Source organism: Protopterus annectens, chromosome 14.part0 (genome assembly GCF_019279795.1).
Source record: "Protopterus annectens isolate FY-2018-M chromosome 14.part0, PAN1.0, whole genome shotgun sequence".
In the NCBI taxonomy this organism is placed as follows: Eukaryota; Metazoa; Chordata; order Ceratodontiformes; family Protopteridae; genus Protopterus; species Protopterus annectens.
In genome coordinates, this window is record NC_056748.1 from 1154855093 (window position 1) to 1154878796 (window position 23704).

At 43.6% G+C, this 23704-nt stretch overlaps 1 protein-coding gene across 4 annotated transcripts in view; it reads right to left on the reverse strand.

Annotated features, from left to right (window-relative positions):
* Nucleotides 1-23704, reverse strand: part of ARFRP1 (ADP ribosylation factor related protein 1) — a 1146156-nt gene that overhangs the window by 200467 nt on the left and 921985 nt on the right. The gene's annotated exons all lie outside the window — the stretch shown is intronic.

Below are 23704 nucleotides of genomic sequence, written 5' to 3' on the forward strand. Positions count from 1 at the left end.
TGCAATGACTGGAGCTAGGCACTTTGTGAATACCCTGGGCACAGTAGATAAGCCAAAGGGCAGTGCTTTGAAGCGTAGGTATCTTCTGCAAGATTCCCTGATTGGGATGTGCAGGTAAGCTTCCTTTAAATCCAGTGTTGCCAACTAGGCTTCTTTGCCTAGCATAGGAAGTAACTGGTGAAGAGTTAGCATCTTGAATTTTAGAATCACCAAAAAGGTGTTTAAGATAGAAAGGTCCAGTATAGGACACCATGAGTTGTCTTTTCTGGGTACCAGGAAAAGTCTTTAGTAGAAACCTTGTCCCTTTTCCTCTTCTGGTACAGTTTGAATAGCCTTTATGCTTAAAGGAGGGAGTACTTGCTTTTGAGCCTCTGTCCACTGATTTGGGGGTAGATCTGACCAACCGTTTGGGGTTGGTAACGTGTGGAAGTGAAATCTGTATCCTTGGGAAACTATATTTAAAACCCATTTGTACTGGGTAATGAGTTCCCAGTTTTTTGCCTGCAGAGAAATCTTTCCCCCTAAAGGAGCAGTCAGTTGAGAAGTGCTTAGAAGTTTTAAAGTTAAGTCATTGAGACAGTTTACCATAGGGGGGAGTCTTACTACTTCCTGATTTGGAAGTGGGAGCCCCCCACTGCTTAGTCCTGTGCGTACCCTGGGATTGAAGCCTGGGTGTTCTGCTGGTTCTGGGTTTGGCCTGAGAAGGCCTGGAAGAGGCAAAAAAAGACCAATTCTTAGAGGGCCAATGCCTACTAAATCTTGGAGACTGTACTTGTAGGAAATCTTTAACAGTTTGCATAGATTTAGCTTTTTCCTCTATTTTTTTTAAGAACTTCTTCTGCTTTGTTGCCAAACAGGTGGTCCTGATTTAAGGAAGCATCCAGCAATTTAGCTTTAACATGATCTGGCAAAGATTGCTCCTTAAGCCAAGCATGCCTTCTAAGTACAGACCCAGTGACAGCAGCTCTGCAAGATGCCTCTAGTGAATCAAAACCACATTGCAAAGTATGCTTTCCAACCTGTTCAGCAGAATGCATTAAATCCTGTAAATCCTTATTTTCAGCACAGTCAGGAATCAACATAATTTTCTGTTTAAGCAATCCAATAATATGCTGATGATACTTTAACATATAAAACTGGCAGTTTAAGGCCCTAATGGCCAAAGTTGCATGTACTTTCTTACCCCATCTATCCAGCGTCCTGGAGTCTCTATCAGAGGGAGTAGGATTTTTGGCAGTAGTAGCCTTAATGCCCTTGGGTCCCTGTGAAATTGTCTCAGGATCCGCAGTAGGATTTTTAAAAAGGAACTTGCGAGAGTCAGAAACCCTGTAATATCTATCAGGTTTTCTGGGAGCAGGAGGTAAAGAGTCAGGGGTCAAGCTAGACTCCGAAAAGGCATCATCAACAATGTCTAGTACAGGAGGGATAGCTAATGGCCGGTGTTGGGGCAGGAGTAAGAAATCCCTAAGCCTCTTTTTAGAATCAGAGTCCTCCCTAAGAGTATGCAGGGTTTCACCAAAAGAGAAATCATCTGGGGGGAAGCAGAGGGAATAGAGTCCTCTGCATCACAATCCTTATAGGTAGATAAGAGTAAATCCTGGTCATCAGAGGAAAAGTACAGTTTTGTACCTACCATAAATGTAGATGTTCGAAGATCCACATTGCTGCAGTCATAACTTATGGGTAGTCCGCTGTCCTCGGTCGGCCCGAATACCAAAGTATTAGGCTGACGTCGGTCATGGTCGCTCAGATCTGACGTCAGAGCGTCAAGGTATTAAAGCGCATGACCGACGTCATTTCCTCAGTCTTTTCTTACCCCAGATGTCAGAAGGCCCTAAAAATAAAGGCAACAGCCCAAAAATAGAATAACTCCCTAAAACCATGTACAAAAAACAGCTACAACACAAACCATGCAACCACTCCAAACTACAGGGGGGAAGGAGGGAGGGTAAATTGGACTGCAGCAATGTGGATCTTCGAACATCTACATTTATGGTAGGTACAAAACTGTACTATGTTCTTCATCTCACATTGCTGCAGTCATAACTTATGGGTAGAATCCCAAAGCAGAGGTAAAGGGAGGCTGGCAAAATCATAAAGCATTGGGAGCTGCCAAAATGCCCTGTAAGACTGCAGTGGCAAATCCAGCCCTAGATTTGGAATAAAGAGGCAGATGGTAATGTTTAGAAAAAGTGTGCGCTGAACTCCAAGTAGCTGCTTCCAAAATATCTTTAGTAGCTACCCCCCTTAAAAAGCAGTAGAAGTGGCAGTAGCCCTAGTGGAGTGAGGCCTGATTCCAGCTGGAATCTCCTTACCATGATGAGAATAACAAAAGCAATACAAAGGCCAATCCACTTAGAAATAGTTTGTTTTGAAACAGGTTTCCCTGAGAACCCAAAGCAAAAGAAACAAACAACTGCTGAGACTGTCTGAACCCTTTAGTCTTGCTCAAATAATAACGCAACTGCCTGTGAATATCCAAAGTGTGCAAAATTTTCTCCCCTTTATTTTGGGGATCTGCATAAAAAGTAGGCAAATGAATAGATTGGTTCAAGGCCACATTTGAAACCACTTTAGGCATAAAAGTAGGGTTAGTACGCAGAGATACCCTGTCCTTATGAAAAATCAGGAAGGGTTCAACTGCCATTAGAGCCTGCAATTCAGAAACCCTTCTAGCAGACGTAATGGCCAACAAAAAAGCAGTCTTCCAAGACAAAAACTTTAACTCAGCTGTAGCTGCAGGTTCAAGAGGAGGTAAAGTAAGTTTTTCCAACACAAAATTGAGATCCCAGGCAGGAGTAGGAGCTCTACGCGGGGGTCTTATGTTCTTTGCCCCTCTAAGGAATTGCTTAAACAAAGGATGAGAGAACAATGGTGGGTCACAGTCATAGTGAGCAGAAATGGCTGCAGCATGAACTTTTATAGAGGAGAAAGACAAACCCTTGTCCAATAATTCTGTAAGATATTGAAGAGAAACACTCAAATCAGGCCTAGAAACATCAAAGCTCTTTGCTTTGCTCCAAATAAAAAATCTCCTCCATTTATCCGCATAAACTCTCCTTGTACTAGGCCTCCTGGCCTCCAAAATAACATTCAAAACTTGTTGAGGAAGCTGCGACCCTCCAGGTTCTAAAACAGAATAAGCCACGCTGTTAGATGCAGGGACTGAATCTTGACATTGAGGAAATTATTGCCCTCCTGAGTCAAAAGGTGTGGAATCAAAGGCAAAGGGTAAGGAGGTTCCCGTACTCAACTCCTCAGCAGAGGGTACCAGTGCTGTCGAGGCCAGTCTGGAGCTATTAGAATCATGGAGGGCTTGTCTTGTCTGACCTTCAAGAGAACCTTTGGAAGTAGAGGCAGAGGCGGAAAGGCATAGACGTGAAGATTGCTCAAACTGAATGATAGAGCATCCACTTTCCAAGCTGTGGGATGAAACATCTTTGTGCATAACTTTGGCACCTGGAAATTTAGTGGAGAAGCGAACAGATCTATGTCTGGAGTCCCCCATATCATTGTCAACTGTCGAAATACATGAGGATCCAATTTCCACTCGTGGGGATCCACTATCCGTCTGCTCAAAACATCTGCTAAGGAGTTCTGTGCTCCTGGCAGAAACCTTGCTTGAAGAGTGAGTTGCAAACTGAGAGCAGTCTCCCACAAAATCATAGCTTGCCTGCAAAGAGGGTACGAATGGGTTCCCCCTTGCTTGTTGATGTACCACATGACAGTAGTGTTGTCTGTTTGAATCAACACCTGCCCTGGGAGAAGTAAATCCTTGAAAGCCATCAATGCAAACTGGACTGCTAACATTTCCTTCAGGTTGATATGTAAATGTTGAAGTCTGGCAGGCCACGTGTCTTGAACCCATTTTCCATTGAGGTGTGCTCCCCAAGCCTTGTCTGAGGCATCCGTCATTAAAATCTGACTCGCCTCTGGTCGGGTCACAGAGAGTCCCTTGTTTAGGTGACATTCCTGAGCCCACCACAAAAATTCCTTTTGAATGCAAGGTATTATCTGAATGACAGTGTCCAGATCTTGGCAGTGTTGTGTCCAAACATTTTTGAGATACCATTGTAGCTTCCTCATATGCAGTTTGGCATTGGGAAGCACCAGAATACAAGATGCCATGAACCCCAAGGCTTGAAGGACTGTCCTTGCAGTCAGCCTGGACCGTAGAGACAGTTGATGGAAGTAAAGTGAAAGATTCTTTTGCTTGTCCGGGGTCAAAAAAGCCATCTGAGAAGCTGTATTCAGTCTCACACCCAGAAAGCACATTTCCTGAGAGGGTACTAGACTGGACTTTGTTTCGTTCACAGAATACCCTAGGCACCTTAACACTGTCATAACATACTGTAGATGGTGAAGAAGCTCGTGCTTGTCTTGAGCAAGCATCAGGCAATCGTCCAAATAAGGATAAATTTGTATTCCTCTTAACCTGAAGAAGGCTATCACTGGAGCCAGAACTTTTGTGAATACCCTGGGCAGTAGATAAGCCAAAGGGCAATGCAGAGAACTGATAATGTAAAGTCCCAGCCAAAACGCAGGAATCTCCTGCAACTGGGCCTGATAGGAACATGAAGATAAGCCTCTTTGAGATCCAGAGTTACCATCCAGTGATCTTTGCCCAACAGAGGCAGAAGTTGTTGTAACGTCAACATTTTGAATTTTGGAATGTCCAGATATGTGTTGAGGATAGATAAATCCAAAATTGGCCTCCAAGTGTTTCCTTTCTTTGGTACAAGAAATAGGCGAGTAAAATCCGAGGCCCACTTCTGACAGAGGGACCTGCTGTATAGCCCCATTTGAAGAAGTAAAGAAATCTGTTTGTGAGCCTCTACCCTTTGCTGAGGAGGAACGTCTGGCATGCCCTTGAAGGGAGGCAATGTGTGGAAATAAAACTTGTAGCCTCGGTCTATAATGTCCAACACCCATTTGTCCTGGGTGACTAGAAACCAATTTTGCTTGAAGAGTGCCAACTTTCCTCCCAAAGGAGCTGCCAGACAGGAAGGATCTGGCAGCTGGAAATGCAGGTCATTGTGCCTGTTTACGAAAGGACTGGCCCCTGCCCTCACCTGTAGATTGTGCTGGTGAACTCCACGGTCTAGACCTGAAAGAACTCTGAGCTCTGCCCCTACCACGTCTAGATCTACCCCTAGACTGCGTATCAGAAGAAGGGTAAGTCCAACCCTTAGCAGGCCAGTTCCTGCTAAACTTAGGGGGCTGCACCTGCAAAAAATCTTTAACAGTCTGCATAGACTTAGCCTTGTCTTCCATTTTCTTCAAGACAGACTCCACAGGAGAACCAAACAAAACTTCAGACTGCAAAGGAGCATCTAAAATCCTAGCTTTAACATGCTCTGACAAATTCTGATCCTTAAGCCAGGAGTGCCTGCGAATAACTGAACCAGTGGCAGCCACCCTGGAAGAAGCCTGTAAAGCATCAAAACCACACTGCAAAGCATGCTTACCCACCTGATCAGAGGCATGTACCAAATCCTGTAATTCCTTACACTCTATGCCCTCTGCCAAAGCATCCACTTTAGATTTTAACTGAGTAAGGAGAAAATTCTGGTACTTCAACATATGAAACTGGCAATTCAAAGCCCTCATTGCTAAAGTGGAAGAGGTATACACTTTCTTACCCCACCTATCCAAAGCTCTAGCATCCTTATCCATAGGAACTGGATTCTTTACAACAGAAGCCCTGACACCCTTAGGTCCCTGGCTAATAGTTTCTGGGTCGGCCCTAGGACTATGAGCCTCAGGCACCCTGTAATACCTATCCGGCTTAACTGGAGCAGGAGGCAAAGAGTCTGGATTAAGGGAAGCCTCAGAGAAAACGTCTTGAACAACATCCAAAACAGGAGGTATAGCCAAAGGCCTATGTTGTGGTAAAAAGAAAAATTCCCTAAGCCTCTTGCGGGAATCTGAGTAATCCTGACCTTCCCATTTAAAATGCTCCCTCATAGAATGCAGGGTTTCTGAAAAAGAAAAATCCTCTGGAGGAGAAGCAGAAGGAGTGGAATCCTCTGCGTCAGAATCAGAATAAAGAGGGAAATCCTGAATGTCTTCAGCCGAAGACTCTGAGTAATCTGAAGCCTGTTCCAAACTTTCTATTTCTGGCTCCACCCTAGGCCTCTTATCAGGAGGGGGCATAGAACCCCTGATTAAAGTAATTAAATCTTCTGCCATTTTAAGCATGTGTTTTTTAGGCACAGAACCTGCAGAACCAGGACTGACACCTGTGGCAGGCAAACCAGGCCTGCCTTTGGAAGGTACCTTAGAGACAGAAGGAGAAGGCCTAACCACCTTAGGTAAAGAAGGGAGAACAACAACCTGAGAGGCCCCCTCAGCCTGACCTGCATCCTGAGAGGCCACATCTTGCAAAACCAACGTCTCCCCCTGAGACTCGGTTGAAACCTCGGCCGGTTCAACCGAATCCACCATAGTGTCTAAAGAACCGGCGTCCGGAACGGACGAGTCATCCTGCTTGGACTTCAAAGATTTATCTTTGCGCTTCTTCGCGGTAGCGGGCGTCGGAGGATCCGACGGCATATTGTAATTACACCGCTTACCAAAGACAAGCCTAGCACAATCTAACCGACGTTTAATGGTGCGCTTATTAAATCTAGCACAAAAGCGACACCCTACTACGTCGTGCTCAGGTCCCAAACAAGGAATACAAAGAGAGTGGTAATCCCTATGCGGTATCTGTTTCCCACAAGAAATACAATTATTCACTTTTTCTGACATCCGGAAATAACTGAGGCAAGAAAAAACAAAAATATTCCCCAACGGGGTACTTAGCCCAACTTGGTTTCGGTCTGAAACTCAGAATACGAAAATTTCAGAACGCCGAACGGCACTTGCAAACGCTGCTTCTGCTTCGGACCATGCGGCAAAAAAGACTGAGGAAATGACGTCGATCATGCGCTTTAATACCTTGACGCTCTGACATCAGATCTGAGCGACCATGACCGACGTCAGCCTAATACTTTGGTATTCGGGCCGACCGAGGACAGCGGACTACCCATAAGTTATGACTGCAGCAATGTGAGATGAAGAACATCAGAAATTTCAGAATCCTGGTCAGAAGTATCATAAGCAAATTCAGTACTAGGTCTCAGAGGGGGAAGGTTGGCTTCCCCTGATTAAAGTAATTAGGTCTTCAGCCATTCTTATCATTTGTTTTTTAGGCGTAGAGACCTGACCATGCAGTCTGGGTGTCAGTTTTCTACGCATGGTTCGAGTTTTAGGCCTTGAGGAAGAAGATGGTGTCGGTTTAATATACAAGTCAGTAGGCCTGAATACACCCTCAGAAGCCGGTGCCTGCACAGCGGCACCAGACCCATCCAAGGTAGAGACATCCGCAGGTTCCACAGTTGAAGCATCTCGCGGCATACTGGACTCCGAATGGGTCTCAGTAGAGGTCTGAGAATTTGAAGTAGCGGGTATCAGGGGCAGCGAAAGCAACTCATTGAGTACCGGCAAACTGGCGACTGGCTTAGGAGAAGCGTCAATGGCTGCTTTGGAGCTAGGCGGCCTTTCTCTGTCTTTATCTTTGTGTTTTTTAGGAATGTCGGTAGTCGGGTGGCTTACCGAAGACATATCTGGATAACTGAACAGAGTACCAAAATATTTAGAAGCATATATATACCAATGATGAACAGGTCATTGCTTAAATAAGGTCCAAAACTGACAGCGAGATACGTCTTGGTCAGAGCCTAGGCAAGGAAATTCAGTACGAATGAAAATCTTTGTGAGGTATTTGCTTTCCACAAGAAATACAATTACTGACTTTTACTGACATTGGTTTAGAGCAAGAAAAAGTTTCCCCAACGGGGTGCTTAGCTTTAGTTGAAGACTTCGGTTCTGAAACTCGAAAACGAAAATTTCAGGAGTTGGCCGACCGGCACTTGTGAACTGTTTCTGCACAGCAAGAAAGACTGATGTAATGGCGTTGGCTGCATGCTTTATACCCCTGACTACCTGACGTCATGGAAGATGAGACAGCAACCGACGCAGGATACAAGACTTTGATAATCAGGCCGACTGAGGGCTACTGCAAGCAGATAACCCAAATGTGATGACTGCAATGGTGAAACACGAAGAACATCTACTTCATACAAGGACTGAAAGGAGGAAGCCAGTGAAAAGGGCTAGAAAAGAGGTTTTTTTTTTTTTTTGGAAAAAAATTAACTATTGAGAAAAGAAACAGGGCAAGAAAGCCCTACCAGCAATGGTAGCAAAGACTAAACCAAGTGTAAAAAGGAAGAGAAAGGTGAACACATTTACAAGACTATCTGAAAAAGAGTAAACCTTCTAGTGACAGTATAAATTATAACCAAATAACTTTTTAACAAGGATAAGGCTGAAAATTCTCACTTGTCTTATCCAAAAGCTCAAGAACAAGTGGCGACCACATCTAGACTCGAAAGAGGCAAACGAGATCTGAGAGACATTAGGCTAACTGCACTATGGGTAGGAAAGGTGCTTGAGAGTCTGTTGGCAACCATGAGCTAGTGTAACAGCTGGTTTGCATCAGACGGTCAGATCTGAGCCGATCCACTGAAGAATGAATGAAAAATGACATCATCAGACCAATAATTTTTAAAAGTGACAAGTTTTTTTTCCAAAAGGAACTTACCTGTCCAGCAAAAGAATGGCACAAGCAGACCATTAATCCTTGAAATCCCACAGAGGAGTGGCTTGCTCTCTTTGGTGGCAGGAAAGCTATGAAGATTTGGTGCACAAACCTGTGGTTTTAGTCAGCTCAGCTCAACTCAAGCTGTTTCACAATTTGAGTGCGTGTGCCCTGAGGCTTTGGAAGCCAGCCAGATCTTATATCCTTGGCAGGATTTCTCCACATAAGAAATATTTTTATTTTTATATTTTACCCATACAGCTAATGCTACTGCAGCAGAGATCAACATTATAAACATCAAAGGTACTAAACTGGGGGTGAATTTGTGGTAACCCATCCATTTGTCCCAATTATGTTTGTGTAGAGTAAGTGCAGTACTTTGCTTTATTGGGAGTGGAAGATCGTTCCACAGAACTGAAATTCTCAGAAGAGACTGAGATCACTGGGTGCTTATGCCACGACTAGGCTTGAGAATGTGTAATAAATCTAACAGGATAGGGTCTGCTGAGGCTCTATAACTTGTGTTCATCCATAAGAAGCTCACTACAAATAAAATTCTCCTATACATTATCAGAAGTCATGGCAGTGGCGCATTAGTGCTAACCAGATCCCTTTTTTAACTTGTATCGGGGGGGGGGGGTCTTTTGCAAAATTACCCTGCTAACTGGAACCACTTTCCCACATGAATTAGACAGATTGTAGAACATTCTCATTTCAGGAAAAATAGAATACATTAAAGCAAACAGCTGTACAAGTTTTTCTTGACAAACATTACTCTCCATATCATCTCAACTGTCTGTCAAGTTAACTCCTCCTGCAGACCTATATATGCAGCACATTCAAATGATTCCTCTCCAAAGGGAAAATTCTGTGTCTGAAAATATGTAAACAGTCATGTAACTGTTCCTTATAAAATGCTAACAATACTGCTATGTACAATGTTATGATGTTTAGTATACTACATAACAAGGGAATTAACTTACGGTACATCATCTATGCTGTATGCCCCAGAATTTCTGTATCTAAATGACTCCCACTTCTAATACATTTGGTAACTGTACACCTGTAGCCAGATTACAGCCGAAAAGGCTTCTCAAACCTGTCTACTCAACTGGTCAACAAAGTAAAAATGAAAATAAAATGCTTGCTACTTTGGGCTACTGCACTGTGACATGGTGCTACTGCAGAGGGTGCAAAATTCTGTTAGAAGACACCTGATGGGTGGTTGTCATTTTTGCCATATTACTTCTGCTGCGGGATATCCATTGCCAGATCGTTTAAAGTCTCATTACTAGTTTATGGAGCTGTGCATGATCAGGGTCCTACTTATTTGAAACAGTTGTCCAATTCCACACATTCTGGTCAGATATCCTTAGGCCAACTGGGAAGGGACTACAAGTTGTCTCAAACCCATATCTTAATGGTTTCCACTGACAGTGACCACTACTATTGTATTTACTTGATACCCTCAATGTACCTGTAATGCTTGCATAATTTTTGTGTTTATTTTTGTTTGTTTAGTCCAGGCTACACCTGAAAATGGTCTACTGAGATCAAAGCTCTATGGTGGTCAAGAAATTAATGAACAAATTAACAAATAAATGTTCTGGGAGATCATCTTTTGCTTACCTTGTACTTGTACTACCCCCATCTAGAATTAGCTTCCATCTCTGATTCAGGACTTTCACTGGGCCTCCCAGTAGCATTTACTTAGGTGAGTTTATTTTATGCCTTTAAGAACTACAGAGCTTAAACATGACATTTAATACTGTTGGTTTCAATTTTTACCCACATATGTTATTTAGTGTGAGAAATGTTTAAGTGTTTATTACTCTGTGCAATGTTCAGACAATAATCATTTAAACAGTTAAATAAATAAATACATACAACAATTACGAATTCCAAGGGATCAGTATAAGGAAGCCTTAAAAGTAAAATAAACAAAAATTAAAAACAGATGGGAGCACGTTAATAACAAAACATTTACCTTTGTTAATACAAACAATGGAGACAAGGCAATTAACTGCAGTATGTGTAAATTGTCTGAACCTTACCGCTAATGAACAAATTATTTCATGCTTAACACCAACTTAGTTATATGCAAAACTATGGAGCGTCCTCAATAGAACTGAGTTTTTTATACGATGGACTGTCTAGAGTTTTGCAAACAAGATACCATAATTTAATACAGAAATATGCCAGTGGCTTTCTTTCCACAGTTACAGATTTTTCCACAATACAAAAAAGGAAGTTATGTCTTACCACAATGTTCCATATCTGTGTTGTTGATCTTCTTCCATTCATCACTGATGAGTTCGGTTCTGACCCCTCGGAACAGAGTCGGTCTAATACCAAGCTCGCGTACACCAAAAACTCTCGAGCTAAGCTACTACCCACAATGCCCTTCTCCCAGTTACCTCAGATTGAGTTTGCATGCAACATATAGAAGAAAAGCAGAGGCCATTTCTGCGCAGAAACCCTGAAACACCACAAGGACCCATAAGACCCACCAGGAGCATTTGGTGGGGAATAGAGGGTGGGGTGTGATGAATGGAAGAAGATCAACAACACAGATGGAATATTATGGCAAGACATAACTTCTTTATCTGATGTTGTTAGTCTTCTTCCCATTCATCACTGATGGGACAGAATCCCAAGCTACCTAAAAACCTGGGTGGCCCCTATGGAAGAACATTCCTGAGAACCACTGAGCTGAAGGCCGCTCTTCCTCTGGAGACCAAGTCCAATTTGCAATGTTTGATGAAAGTATGAGGTTTAGTCCAGATGGCTACTGCGCAAATGTCATCCATAGAAGCTCTGGAGTGGAAAGCAACAGCAGTTGCTATGGCTCTCGTTGAATGTGCTTTGATATTAACAGATTTAGGTTCACTCGCCAGTGAGTATGAAAAAGTAATACAATCTCTGAGCCAATTTGATAAAGTGACTTTTGATACGGCACATCCCAATTTTGGACCAGAAAAGGAGATGAAAAGTTGATCCAACTTGCGGAAAGATTTATCCCTGTCCAAGTAGAAATGTAATTGTCTATGTACGTCCATTGAATGTAGACCGTATTCTCCTTTATTGGAATAATTTGGGAAAAACACTGGGAGCTCAATAGACTGGTTAACAGAGAAATCAGAAACCACTTTGGGAAGAAAAGATGGATTAGTACGAATAGATAATCTGTCTTTACGGAAAATTAGATATGGACTCGATGTATAAGGCTAGTTAATTCCGATATCCGTCTAGCTGATGTGACCGCTACCAAAAACAGAGATTTCCATGATAGACATTGAAGGTCACATTTTCCATCAGGCTCAAAAGGGGGTAAAGAGAGAGATTGTAATACCAGAGATAAATTCCATGTCTCTACAGGCCGCCTGATTGGGGGTCTGCTATGGAAAACTCCTTTGAAAAAGGTCTTGCAAATGTGGGTGGAGATAAGAGGAACTCCTTCTATACTGTTATGAAAATTGGAGATAGCTGCCAAGTGGACTCGAATAGTAGGAGCTTATGCTCCATTGTCAAACTCAGAAAGGTATTGAAGTATAACAGATGCAGGAGTTGAAAAAGGGTCTAGCATCTGATTATCTGATTATTAGACCAGAGGGCTAACCTTTTCCACTTATCTCTGTAGAGTTTTCTGGTGGATGGTTTATGGGAGGCCAGAATAATATCACGAATGGGAGAGGAGAGGGTTTCCTGCCTGATGACTAATGGAAGTGGAGAAACCAAGCTGTCAGCTTGAGAGTGGACAGATTTGGGGGAGTCAACCCTTGGGGGTGAGAGATAAGGTCCTGACAAGTGTCCAGGATCCATGGAGGTTGTAATAGGTGAGGTCGGAGGAAGGGGAATCACACTTGTCGAGGCCAAAATGGGGCAATGAGGATCACTTTGCATCTCAACCGAATTGCTTTCTTTAAGAATAGGGGTATCAAAGGAATTGGAGGATAAGCATAGAGGAGACCCGTGGGGCAACTGTGAGTCAGTGTCTCTCGGTGACTCACCTTCTTGGGGAAAAAGGGCAAAGAAGCTGCTGCATTTGTTGTTTGAAGGGGAAGCGAAAAGATCGCAACAAGGCTAGCCCCAACAGCTGAAAATTTCTGCCTTCACGTTCGGATTGAGAGACCACTCGTGTGGAAGGAGGATGCATCTGCTCAGCCTATCCGCAATCAAGTTGGAGCTCCACGGGATATGTGTTGCTATAAGAAAGTGGTTGGAAGCTATCGCCCAGTGCCAAATTCTCATGGCCTCTTGACAAAGGGGGTAGGACATGGTTCCTCCTTGTTTATGTACCAGACTACTGACATATTGTCTGACTGGTTTGTAATCGTTCCCGATGGAAGGAGCAGATGAAGTGCCTGCAACGTCAACAGCACCGTTCTCAACTCCAGAACTTTGATATGCAAGCTGGCCTCCAAGCTGGACCATGTGCCTTGAACTGTCTTTCCCTGAAAGCTTCCCCTCCCAAAAAGCTGCCCCTCCCAACCCTATCAGAGAAGTGTCCGTGGTCACTGTGGCTCTGGGTTGAGGAGTCTGAAAGGGGCGACACCAAAGAATTTCGTCTGTCCTCATCCACCAAAGAAGATCTTACTTGCAGGAACTGGTGATGAGGATCTGTGAATTTAGAGGATGAAGATTTGCTACCCACTGGGACAAAAGGAGCCATTGTAACAGTCTCATATGCAATCTTGCCAGGGGACAATTGGGATGGCTGCCACCATAGACCCCAGAGCCTGCAGAACTTCTCTTGCTGACACCTTCCTTTGACAGAGTATTACTTGCACTTGTGATCTTAACCTCTGAAGCCTGTGAGGTTGGAGAGAACCCTGGCTTATTTGAGTATTGAATACTGCTCCTATAAATTCCAATTGTTGGGTAGGATGAAGATTGGACTTTTCCCAATGGACTGTAATGCCTAGAAACTCTGCCAGTGACAGGGTGTAGCAGACAGCGATGATCGGTAGGTGCTTGGTGGGGGTGGAGAGGAGGCAACTGTCTAAATATGGAAACACTTGGAATCCCTGAAGTCCACTGCTAGACATTTCGTGAACACTCTGCGGGCCGTCGAGAAACTGAATGGCAGGGCTCTGAATTGGTAATGACTGGCTCCTAGCCGGAAGCGAAGGGGACTCCTGGAGCACTTGTCCATTTTGATGTGATAATACGCATCCTGGAGGTCTACTGAGCACATCCAAATATCCTCTCGAAGAAAGGGGAGAATGTATTGTATAGTGACCATGCGGAATTTGGTTTGAACAACTGACTTGTTTAGTTGGCTGATCCAAAATGGGTCTCCAGTACCTGGTCTTTTTTGGCACCAAAAAGAATCTTGAGTAGAAACCGGATCTGTACTGGTCTGGAGAGACTGGTTGTATGAGACTTTTTTTTCTCACAACTTTCTGATCTCTGAAGCTGCCTCTTCCCTTTCATTGGGTGGAACATCAGAAATGTACTGAAGGTTTTGGGCAAAATATTAGAGGGATGTAATAGCCTCTGAAAATTATTCTCTGCACCCACCAATCGTTTGTAATAGGGTGCCAGGCAGTTTGGTGCAGAGGAAAATGAGCCCCGACTGCTTCCAGAGGAAAGCAATCGGGCAACGCTTCAGGAGCGCTGATAAGATCGTCTGGAGAAAGAATCCTTGGAGTCTTGATTTTGGGGACCCTCCTCTGCCCCTAAAAGGGCGTCTTCCACCAGTGGAACCCCCTCTGCCTCTGGGGAATCCTCACCACGTGTGTTGCGGAAAGGGTCTTGAGATTTTTTGTGCCATATCTTATTACTCCTCTGGTTCCTGGAAAAGGAACGCTGAGGTTTGGAAAAATGTAGGTCATTTGCCGATAAGGTCTTTCCATCTTGTTTGCACCTGGCCAGTGTGTCCTTCACTTTAGAACTGAACAAAGTGGACGATTCTATAGGGGCATTCAAAAAGGAGGACTTGAAGGAGTCTGTGAGGTAACAGATGCGCATCCAGGTGTGACGTCTCATACCTACACCTGTACCCGCAGCTCTAGCCGCCCCTTCAGTTGTGTGGGACAGCAACCTCATGGATGAGTTGGAGATAGACTCAAGGGTGGCAAGCTGAGAAGCAACCTTGTCGAGTGCCCAGTCAGAAACTTGACCTGCAAGGGCTCCAGAAAGTTCAGAGATGAGATCCCTTTGGAGCCTCATAAAATGTGCCAAGTAATTTAGAGACCTGACAGCAAAGGTCACTGAAGCAAAATCTTGCTTCCCTAGTCTGTCCACCACCCGGGGCTCTCTGTTGGGTGGGTGGACAGTAGGACTTTCCTCTGCAAGGTACTTTTTCGTGGCTGCAACCACCATCATAGCATCTACTGGCAATCCTCTAGAGCAGTGGGGCTGCTCCTCTGGTGTGGAAAGAATCTTGTCTGGTCTCCGTGGAATGGCCTAAATAGAGTCATGGTTCTTCCATGCATATTGCACGATGAGCTGGACTAACTCAGCAGCAGGTGGGGTCACCCAAGAAGTAGAAGGTCGAGAGCGGAAAGCCTGCAGGAAGACGGACTCTGAGGAAGGATTGGAGGGCTTCCAGTCACCCCTCTGCTTCAATATTTCCAGGATGTCTCCAAAGGACACATTGCCAGGGGGTGACCGTGGGGACCCTTTCCCCATCATCGTAATCCATATCCTCAGTGAGGGACTCCTCCGGGGAGACAAGGTGTTTCCTCTTACATGCTTTCTTCTGAGGGGGTTCTTCATTGGTTACGTTTGAAAAAGAATCAGAAGGGAGACTACCCTGGACAGGGGTTTCCTGAGGCTTTTGCTCTTGGTGTCCTGGGGAGGTGGCCCATGGTAGCTGTAGCTCAGAGAGAGCAGGAGGAAGATCTGATGCAGGAGGAGCACTTCCAGATGCAAGTACTCTCTCCATCACTCGGAAAGCTGGTCTGCCTGAAGATGGAATGGGAGCCCGGGACCAAGTAAGTCAATCTCAGAACCGGCGTCACACCCAGCTCTGCACGGCTCGCTCCCGGGGACGGAATCTCAATCAGGATTGGGGTGTTTGCCTCCCCTGGATCAGAGGACGGAACCGATAAAAAAAAACTAGGAACAGTAGTGGGAACCGAGGGTTCCACCACCCCCCCAACCATGAGATTAAGGAAGGGACGGCTCCGTAGGAACCAAAACACAAAAGGGAGGGCCTCGAAGCATCAGAGAGAGTCACTGTTGGCGCCGAGGAAAGGGTACCCACCAAGGACGTCAGAATTATGGGCCTCGGAACCAAAGGATCCGAGGGAGGAGAATAAATGGGAGTCATGGGAGCAATAGACCCAAATCCCGAAGTGTGATGGGTTTTTGGAAAATTTGTAATCCCTCTGACTGTCAACAGCTGATCCAACAGGCGCACCACATCCAATTCAGACAGACTCCTTGTGGAGCTTACAGACACTCCGGAAGGGGAGTCAGGCCAGTCCAGAAAAGGGCTATAAGCCTGGCCTAAAAACGGGTCCAGTGAAGGGGAGTACTGGGTCAGTAGTGTATGAATTGTCGACACAGGAGATTCCAACTTGGAGACTGGTAATTGGGGGACTAACGGTGCTGAGAAAGGACTCGGCACCGAAGAAACACTTGGAGCAGAAGTTATCAGCTCCGAGGGGATCGCTGGAACCGACTTCGGTGCAGTGAGGGGTGAGGTCGGTGCTGAGGCTACCGAAGACAATAATGTAGGAGCCATAGTTGTTACTGTGGTTGAAGTCAGTACTGCAGATGTCAGTGCTGAAGGCGGGGCCGATGTAGAAGTCATGGTAATGTCCACAGAAAAAACTGGAGTTGAGCTCAGAACCGGAATAGTCGGAGCCGAGAGAGCAGTTTTATGCTCCATAGAAGACTTGTGGGCCTTGTGTTTGTGGGACTTACCCTTACCACCAGCCGGTGAAGAGGGGTTGAGATCTCCGACACAGAAAGGGCCTCTGAGAAAGGTGAGGATAGTAGGCATTTCAAAATAAGCTTGTTTTTCCTCTCCGCTGACTAAAGTTTAGACAAATCTGGCAAGGAGGTTTCACAAAGAGGTGGGAAACCCCCAGACAATAGACACAATCATCATGTAAGTCACTGTTCGGGAGTTTGCCATTGCAGGAAGTGCAATGTTTGAACCCCAAAGTCCCTTTTTTATCAGACATATCCAATACATGACCAAGCAAGGTACAGAGAAGTTATAGAAGAGAAAAAGAGAAATACCAACGATGGTATCAAAGATACCACAAGGGTAGGAGAGGGAGTTACCAACGATGGTATGAGAAATACCCGGAGGGTAGAGCTAAATATAGATGTAGGGCAGAAAAGGAGTTAGATCAGAAAAAAATTTCAAAATACAGTAAATTTTATAAAAATATGACACTTAGCTGGAGAGCTCGTGAAACGCTGCTACATGGCTGCACGGCAAATGAGATCTGAGGTAGCTGGGAGAAGGGCATTGTGGGTAGCAGCTTAGCTCGAGAGTTGTTGGTGTACGCGAGCTTGATATTAGGCCGACTCAGTTCCGTGGGCTCAGAACCAAACCAATCAGTGATGAACAGGAAGAAGATTAACAACATCAGATTGTTTCTTAAAATTAAGCAGTCATTTCATTTCACTGATGCCACTTTGACTAAAACACTAACATAAAATAAATGAGAAAGAAATCCATTTTAATTGAAAGCCTTACAATACACCATTTTTAGAGGGGGGAGGGCTTACTTAAATATACTATTTCAATCATCACAAAACCATGGGGAAAAACACAAACATCTTACAAGTAAATCACACACATACATTTTGCTCCTCCTTTCTCTCTATATATATACATATTTCACTGAAGAGTGAGCAAGCCAGTACAGCTAATCAGAAATTAGCTTGTTGAACCCTACTGACTCCTCACACTTAGATCATGGTACAGTGGAAATCTGGGAACTTGTCCCTTCTTCATAATAATGAAATCTCAGAGTTTGTTTACATAATTAGCAAGGGGTGTGGGGGCACAGCCACCCACATTGGGTGAAAGGGGACTTGCCCCTCAAAACACTGGTTTAGTGTTTTCTTTTGGTTACTTGTAAATTGATATTTTTACTTTGAACTTTTGAGGCTGAAGATGTGTCTAAATTTTGTATGCCGATGAATTGTTATGCTTATACTTACACCATTACATTGGGCGACTTCAACTACCCAAACATAGACTGGGAACATTACTCTAGCTCCAACACCCTAGCCCAAAGGTTCCTGGAATTTATAAACTTGCTATGGAACAACTTGTTACCACTCCCACAAGAGGGGAAAACATACTGGACCTGATCATCACCAACATGGGGACTCTATGCTACAGACCAGAAGTGTATCCCTCACTGGTTAAGATCAGACCATAAACTAATCTCACTGGATATTCACATCCCGTCCCCACCCCCTGCCCAGAAAACCACAGTGAAAAACTTCTCTAAAGCAAATTTCACATTCCTCAAAACCGAGGTGGAATCATTCAAAGCCCCCGGGCCTGTGGAAAATACAGCCCAGACCGCAGAATCCTTTATAAACGCATTCTATGAACACCTTCAGGAATGCATGGATCATGCAATCCCAAATAAAACCAAGACCCTATCCTCCAAAGGCAGACGTCCTGTCTGGTGGACCACAGCATTAAACAAACTATACAATAGAAGAAGGAAGCTACTACATGATAGAGCAAAATCCCAAAAAGGGAAGGCATCTCTGATCAGTATTAGCAAAAAACTACGGGCGCTCATAAAATCGTCTAAGGACAGCTTCGAGAGAAAAATTGCACAGGACACTAAGGATAATCACAAGGCTTTCTTTAGTTATGTTAGGAACCTGGGTGGGAATTCCCACATATGCTCAGAATTAGTCCAAAATGACAAAAAATACACCGAACCCAAAGACATTGCCAACATCCTAGCTGACAGGTTCAGCGCAAACTCCCCCCCCCCCCACCAAAAGGGCAAATATCTATCCCAGCAGAGTGCTGCCCCCCTGACATCTCAGATGCTCAGGTAAGAGCTGCCCTCTCCAAAGCAAAAAAAACACAGCATCAATGGGACCAGACGGTGTTCCAGGCTGCGTCCTACATGAACTCCAAGAAGAGCTAAACCCAAAAATAAAACTACTGTTCAATATCAGCCTTACTACAGGATATGTACCCAAAGAGTGGCGTACAGCAACAGTGGTCCCTCTCCACAAAGGTGGTGCCTCACCGGATCCTGGAAACTATTGCCCCCATAAGCCTGACTAGCTTCGTCTGCAAAGCTATGGAAAGGATCATCATGGACCTCATAAATAAAGATATTGGGGACCTACAGACACTGGATCCTACCCAGTTCGGCTTTGTTAAAGGCAGATCCTGCCTCTTAAACCTGGTCGATTTCTTTGAAACAGTCACCAAGGCCATTGACAAGGGGAAGGTGGTCCACACAGCCTACCTGGACCTTGCAAAAGCCTTCGATACAATACCCCACTCGGGCATTATAGACAAGCTCACCAGCTTAAATATAAACCCCTATGTCACTAGATTGGTTGCAAACTGGCTCAAGGACAGAACCCACATGGTTAGAATTGCTGGAGCCATGTCAGACTCCAAACCAGTTACAAGTGGCGACCCACAAGGCTCAGTCCTGGGACCTCTCTTGTTCGGTATATATTTCTCGGAGGTACAGGCCAACACGGAAGGACTGTGGCTGACCAAGTTCGCAGATGACTGCAAACTGGGCACCATAATCGACTCTCCAGCTGACACAAGCATCCTCCAAAAGGGCCTCATAGAAACAGACAACTGGTGCCAGAGCCATGGCCTCAAGCTAAACGCCAAAAAGTGTATAGTCATCCCCACTGGCAAAAACAAAGTGCCCACAAATTACCACATAGGTGGTAATCTATTAAGTACCGAAGAAGTAATTAGGGACCTGGGGATCCAAGTTGATAGCAATCTCTCATTTGACAACCACGTGGCCAAAGTGGTTGGAAAAACATTTTATATAGCCCACCTAATCATAAAGGGATTCACATCTAGATCAGGGGATGTCATCGTGCCTCTTTACTCATCCCTCATCAGGCCCATAATCGAGTACAATGCCCCTTTTGGAATGTACCTTACCAGACACCTGCAGCAACTGGAAAGACCCCAAAAGTACCTCACCAAGAGGATCAAAGGGCTCAAACAGATGCCATATGCTGCCCGGTTAAAGAAACTCCAGCTCTACTCAGTGGCATACCTCCTGCTCAGAGGCGATCTGTGCCTGACATATAAAGCCATGCCCAACCCGGAATTAATGGACATTCTGCACCTCAGAAAATCCAAATCCCATAGAGCTACACGCTCAAGAGACTTGAACCCCAGCATTGAAATAAATAGGACATGTTGGAGGGACAGTTTCATAACCCAGGGGCTCCCTTCACTCTGGAATAAAATCCCAGTCCAGGTTAGGCAGAGTCCCTCATTGACTTTCTTCAAGAGGAATCTTGATGAGTGGATGGGAGATCGTAGGTTTACCCCGGGTATCACTTCTGTGTCACTGTTAGACAGAGGCACAGTATACTAACCTCGATAAAGGGCATAGCAAAATTAATTTAAAATGGGTGGCGAAAGCCAAACACACTCCGGCTATGCTTATATATGCCCTAGTAGGCAGATAGCCTAGTATGAACCTATGAACCTATTATATGTATGTATGTGTATCTATGTGTGTGTGTGTGTGTGTGTGCATATATATATATATATATATATACATATACACACACACACACACACACACACACACACACACACACACACACACACACACACGACTCAAACAAAACTAAACAAAAAATAAAATTACCCACAAAGCAAATACAGGTCAGAGTTTTTTTTGGTGAGATTTTCAATGAAAATGGCTTTTAGTTTTATTCTTTCAGTTATAATGTTTTCACAGATACTGGCTTCACTGAATTACATGAGACTGGATAGTTGGATAACATTTGGTATCTGTTCAGCAGGGTACATCAAAACAGATGGGTCTCTGTACAATGGCTCTGATGATACAGTCTGGAAATCTTCAATACAGCATATTTTCTCAAGATGATAAGAGACTTTAAGCTGTGGAGTTCTAAACAAAATGTACAGCAGCAAACGAAAGTGGGATTAAATAATGCGTCTGCATTCATTACTGCTAGTTGTTAAATACTAAGGAGTCTGTGACACTACTGCAAGTAACAAATCACTATATAAATACATTACAAATGTATTGTTTATAAGCTTAATGTTCATCAAAAAATCTAATTAAAACCATGTTTGTAGGGGATTCTAGTCACAATGAGATAATGAGATGTGGTAAGCCTTATCATATTTTTCATTCTACATTTTGAGCATTTGTCTTGTGTAATCCTGACCTTTGAAAGTTGGTCAGTAGTAGGATAAAACAATGTTAAATGCAGGTTTGAAGAATATGCACATTTTTGCCTAGCAATTTCTGAGATGACATTTATACTAAGGTGAAGAAAGACAGTACACTTGTGTAAGGTACTTACCATAGCAGCACATCTTTGAAGAGAGGTCACTGTTAAATTAAATCATGCCACTTGGCTTTACTTGCCTTCCTTTCTCCAATGATCCAGACAGATCTTCTAGTACAGGTTTGCATCCCTGCAAAGACTAATGCAAACCTTGCACTTCCAAAGATAAGTATGTTCTGTGTTTGTCACTCTCTCCAGTTCTTTGAGCCAGGATGTGCTGAAGGAAACCATGCTTGCGGCAGGCAAGAACCATTGCTGCTACAATAAAACCATAAACTAATAAAACTTGCACTATTATAAAACTGTAAAAGTAGGGAAAGATGATTTATTGCTACTGACCTCATCTCAAAGACATACTGCTACAGTAAAGGCTTTCACAACTGCACCATCTTCTTTAGAGGAGGGCTACTTTGACACTAAATAACATCTAGGTAAAATCCTAAGCAGTACTGGCTACCCTAGAAGCAGACTTCTCTCTTATGCTATAGCCATACAAAAAATTTCACACCCCTAAAATTCTTAACTTAGTCTTTTCATCTACATCTATTTTAACTCACTCCTCACACATCTGTGCTCCTCTTCTCTCACCATGACCTCACCACATCTCAATAACACCTTTCTTCCTTTTGCTAAATCTCATTCACAATACTTCAGTATCCCTTCCCCCTTCATCCTCATTACTTATTACATCCTATCTCTCCTCTAAAAACTATTTACACTTGCGCAGCCTTAACTTTCCTTTCATGCTCACATCTGCTTGAAATGATCTATAAGCCTCCTGAATCTCACCTAAGATCTATACCTGTGGCTCTTGCCAACACACAAATTGTACATATATTAGAAAAATATTAGTTTGCTTGTTGTAACCACTCTGCTTCTGTTTACATTTTAAACACACCTTTATCTTGTCATAGTGTTGCCTTCTCTTTTTTTCACTACATTTTATTAATTACTTATCACTTATGTTAATATTTTATGTACCATAACTGTCCATCTCCCTGTCATCTGCTGAACTTTCACAGCAAACCAGGTTTACATAGATACTGGCAGGCCTGCTCTCCTTTTCTTTAGTAGTACAACAAACTTGTGTAGTTTGGAGGCTTAGTTTACCTTGTATACCATCTTATCTGTGCACATCCCAAATATGCAAGAGAAACTCCTCTTCATAATGGGGTCCAGTTCCTTTGTAATAGTCCACAAGATAAATGTCCTCCACTTTTACAGTTAACATTTCCTTATAGCACACTTTGGTTTCCTTCAGGATATTTAGGACTTGGCTAGAAAAGCAAAATTTGGTACCCTGCTGCTGGGTCAATAAAAAAGATATGTAAAGGCAACGGCCAAGGAGGAAGAGTGATCAGCTTTGTCATCAGCTATAACCATGGCTGAAATGACTAGGAGAGAGCTATTAACATAAGTCAGGCACCGTACATGCTTGCTCTGAGAAAGGAATGTAGAAAAAGTCTAAATCTGACTCCATGGGAATGGGAAAATGCTTTTTTTTCCATAGATGGTGTAGTAAAGAAGAAAGATGCAAAAAAGTACCAGAGTTAAATGTTAATATAGGTGGCAAACAAGTCCAACTTTGTCATGCCCAATACATTTATTCATTTGTTTAACAGAATAGGAAGTGATCCCAATTAATCTACTCCAAGATATGCATGGCTAGTACACAAGGATTAATAAAGTACATAATAACAGTAGCACAGCCGTAGCTAGCTATCCTCATTCCTGTGCCATTCCCCAATCAGGCCACTCAATCAACTTTACATTGGGGATCACAAAAAAAAGGTCTTCTCTCTTGTATCAGTGGACAGGAAAGGGGGTTTCTTTCAGCTTTACACTGTAGTAAACTGCTTGCTAGAAATGTAACAGTAAATGTAAATTTGCTTATTCATGCTCAGCACTTGTTCAGAACTTGCAAGCACTAAATAAGCTACTAATTACTATAGCACTCAATCTTCCTCATTACCTAGAGGAAAACAGTTTTTGTACTTACTTTTCTCACTTGCTTAGAGAAAAACAGCACTTGTATCACTTTCCTCACTTATCCAGAGGAAAACAGTTTTTTATTCAGGCATGTCCAAGGGTCAGCTCCCAGTGTTCTCTCCTGTTTATCCAATGAATCTGGGCATCTTGAGGCAATGTAGAAATTGCCTCATGTACACAGACAACTCTCTCCTCCTACCACCCAACAATACAACCTGTGAGAGATGCACTTATCTAGCCAAACTGGAGATAAAGCTCTCTCCAACCAAGACTGAACTTGACAGTCATGAGGAGAAGGTAAACATTTGCACCACACCACACTCATCACATAGTCTCATTAAATCTACACCACCAAAATCCACACATAGTAACACAAAAACATTCGCGGAGGCTCTCAATAATAATCTGTCTAAGCAACAGAGACCTCCAAAGCAGAAATGCAAGCAACTTCCATCCCCCAACAAAACTCAAATGACACATAGCCCACAGACTCAGTGTGCCACTCAACCACAGCCAATAAGGCCAAACAACGTACCCAATACACTAGTCATAGGTGACTCTATAGTCAGGCACACTGAT